This window comes from Pteropus vampyrus, unplaced genomic scaffold (genome assembly GCF_000151845.1).
Source record: "Pteropus vampyrus isolate Shadow unplaced genomic scaffold, Pvam_2.0 Scaffold62, whole genome shotgun sequence".
NCBI classification, from domain to species: Eukaryota; Metazoa; Chordata; class Mammalia; order Chiroptera; family Pteropodidae; genus Pteropus; species Pteropus vampyrus.
Genome location: NW_011888843.1, coordinates 3,240,322 through 3,244,085, shown reverse-complemented (window position 1 = coordinate 3,244,085; position 3,764 = coordinate 3,240,322). Strand labels below are relative to the sequence as shown.

General features: G+C 36.9%; 1 pseudogene; it reads right to left on the bottom strand.

Annotated features, from left to right (window-relative positions):
- Nucleotides 1–1,615: 1,615 nt before the first annotated feature.
- On the bottom strand, nt 1,616–2,101 carry LOC105292724 (annotated as a pseudogene).
- Nucleotides 2,102–3,764: the final 1,663 nt, after the last annotated feature.

Genomic DNA, 3,764 nt, shown 5'->3' with positions numbered 1-3,764 from the left:
GTTTTCGGTGTAAAATTTGGCCAAGTTCCAACCCGTAAAGGCAGACCTAGATTGTGTTCCAGGGACGTCAGCATGTGTTCCCCTTGCTGGATGCTCCTCATGGAGGGTGGAGCGAAGCCAGGCATTTCTCACTCACCGCCTCGTCAGCCTCACCTCTCTCTTTAATCCCAACGTCCCTCTTTGTGCATTTTCTCATTTGCTCACATCTTTTCACAGATGAAAGATACCACAGAGTAAGTCACCCAAACACTGTAATGAGAAAGGAGCAAACCCACCGATTTCCTGTTTAAGGGGTTTTTTACGACACTGATAGCCAGGTCTTATCTAAAAAAAAATAAATTGAGGGGCTAGTAAAAAAAATTGGCTCATAATTGGGACTATTACCTTACTATGATATATTAGGCGAGTCATAGAGGGATCATGGTTTGGTCTAGAGAATAAATGGAATGACCTATCTGTAATATTTCATCAGTATATAACTCATGAGTTCCATATAAAAGGGAGAATAGACTGAATTAAATTATAAGGATTCTGCATGTCACTCTCACATGTGTGTTTTAGTAAAAATGTCGAAAACTATCTTTTCTTTTAATGGGATTTGTTTCTAGGGCATTCTGTAACTTTTGCGACTATTCTTATTATCTAGTAAGAATACTTAATATAAAATCTATGCTCTTGATAAAATTTTAAATAGACAATACAGTATCATTAACTATAGCCACAAAGTTGTGTAGCAAATTTCTAGAACTTATGCATCTGAAACAGGCTACCATTCCTTCGATTTTAACATTTTTGAAGGTGTGGCTAGAATCTATGCTTTCATATCAAAAGTTTTATTTACTGTAATTTCAGAACCATGCATGTTTATTAAACACCAAAGGCATTTGATTTCACAGGAAATCATTCGGAATGTCCAAAACCTGAAAATGAGATAATAAACGCTCAGGTACTGCTACCTAGGTCTTACAAATAACATTTTGTTATGTTTGTTTCAGACTGTGGACGCACAAAATCAAACCTTTCACAGATGGTGTCGAAGCTTTGTTTGTGTCCTTGGCTTCAGATTCGTTTCTGCTCCAGCACTGCCCAGAAGTAATTATTGCTATGATGATTCACGTAGCTTTGTTTACTTGTCTTGACTGCTGTAAAGCATTTCATTTAAGAATATTCCAGAATTTAAACATTTTCTTATTTATGATTATTTAGATGATTTTGAAAAATTTCGGTAGTAAAATAATGCTGCTGTGAACATGTTCTATATTTCTTTTAGGTCACATGTGTTTAGGTTTCTATAGCATATGTACATGGAAGCAAACTTTCTGGGTGACGGGGTAAACATCGTCAAACAAACATTTTCAGGTTTCTTGGATAAACTCTCGCCAGTTTATTCTGACAGTGTACGCCCCATCTTTGCGCACTCTTACATTGCCCATCTTTAAAATTTTTGCCAGTTTTATTGGGTCATCGTTTTGAGTCCTTTTACTTTTTTAATATCAGCTTTATTGAAGTGTAATTCACACACCATGCAACTAACCCTTAAAAGGTGTACAGTTTTGTGGTTTTCGTTATTTTCACTTTTTTTTTTTTTTTTTAAGGATAAAACTTATCGGAGTTTTTATCCACAGCCAGCAACGGTGAACTTCTTGCTGGTCTTGCCATTTCAGGACCCAAGGCGCCCTGTGATCTCCAGAATAGTCACTCCCCCTTTCACCTTGGGGAGGACCAATGCTTGCCACCCAACCACCCGGTCTTGGCAGTGCAGACAAAAAACTGGAAACTGTTTGTGTTGGGTCCATCATTTGCCACGGACAAGATGCAGACCCATATGCTTCAGTACGAAATTCTCATCATCAAATTTCTCCCCATAGATGGACTTGCCATCTGGGCCCTTATGGCATATGAAGGCACCGCCCTGGCACATAAATCCCAGAATAATTCTGTGAAAGCAGGAACCCTTATAACCAAATCTTATCTCCTTATTGCTCAGAGCACAAAAGTCTTCTGCCGTCTTCGGAACTTTGTCTGTAGACAGCTCAAAGGAGACATGGCCAGAGGGCTTGTGGTCAATGGCGGTGTTAAAGAACACAGTTGGGTTGACCATGGCCGGGCGCCGGTGGCTGTGGGGCAGCAGCATCTGCAAGGCCAGTTATTTTCACTTTTTAATAGTGTTTTTCTTTTTTTCATCCAGAGATTACAGGTATTGTTGTAGTTAAACTGTATTTTTTCCCCTTTATGGTTTATAATTTTTGTATCTTATGTAAAATTTACCTCCTTATCACAAAACAAAAATGTTATTCTCCCATATTTTTTTCTGAAATGTAAAAGATTCTGTTTTTCACATTAAGTTTGAATTTTCTTAAAATAGACTTTTGTGTGTGGTGTGAATTTAGGGATCTAAATTATCTTATTTTTATTTGGGTAACTAAGTGACCCCAACACATTTATTGAATTGTTCATTCTTTCACACTGATTTGTAATGGTATTTTGGGTTTCTATATTTCTCTTCTAACATGTTTTAACTATCTTTTGTCTTTACTGTGTCAACACCATTACAGTGTCTTAATCATTAGACTTTATTTATAATGATATTTCTTAGAGAAAGTACATCCTCTATCTTTTTCATAAAAAAAAAAAAAAGTTTGATTTCTTGGTCCTTTGCTCTTCCAAATGAAACATTGGCTTTTCATGTTGCATGCAAAGCCCTGATGAAATTTGAAGTTATTTTATTGAATTTATCGATTAATTTGGAAAGAATTGATGTTTTTATTCTAGTGAGTATTTTCAACCATGAACACAGTCTGTCTAACTGGCAACTTCTCTAATTTTTGCCCCTACTTCCAACTTGAGATGAATTTACAAATAAGACCATTTGTCCCCTAGATTTTTCTGTTTTTATTTCTGAATCATTCACTCATTCAGAAATATATATTGAATGTCTCTTGTGTGCCAGTGTCATTAGCCACCCCAAATCCCACTGTGGTAAAGTTCATGCAGACCTGTCTAGCCATTTCTATTGACCTTGTCTTCTCTTCTCAACCAAAACATTTTAAGCTAAACTTATATTGACCTAAATATTGACCTAAAATGTAAATGACTAATAGGATTAACCCTCCTAAGGTGTATTTGCAATTATTAAATGAAGTTGTCAACATAAATCAATCTCTGATTGGTGGCTTGTTCCTGGGAAATATTTTGAGCAAAAGATATGTTTTCTATGTCCCTTATTTGTAGTGCATCTGCTAGAGTATAAAAGTGTTAGAGAAGTCATTCTATATCCCTTTACTCATTTCTCATTTATGCAAGAACTCCACACAGAATGGACTCCATCCAGGGGTAGCCTGGGGAGAGAACCTCCATTGGCACAACTCATACCGAATGTCACAACCAAGAAACGGGGACTTTCAGAGGGCTTGTGTGGTGTGTGACGCAGTGGAAGTGAGGCTTAGAAGGAGACTCTGACTTGAAGAGAAGACGAAAGAGACAACAATCTGAACAGGGCCCCCAAAGCATGGTGTAAAAGTGTTATGAGAAAAACGTAAAGTGTTAATTCTTCAGTGAGAAAGCAAGAGAGGTTGGAAAGTCAGTATCCTTGAGACAATAGTTTCCTTCCTCCCTCCCTCCCTCCCTCCCTTCCTTCCTTTCTTCCTTTCAAGATTAATGACATTTTTTTTTTCTGAGAGAAAAAAGCCAATTCTTACATTGTACTTAATAAATGTTGATTTAATCAATTATCAAAATTCGTAAAGATTCCCCCTTGCATTAAA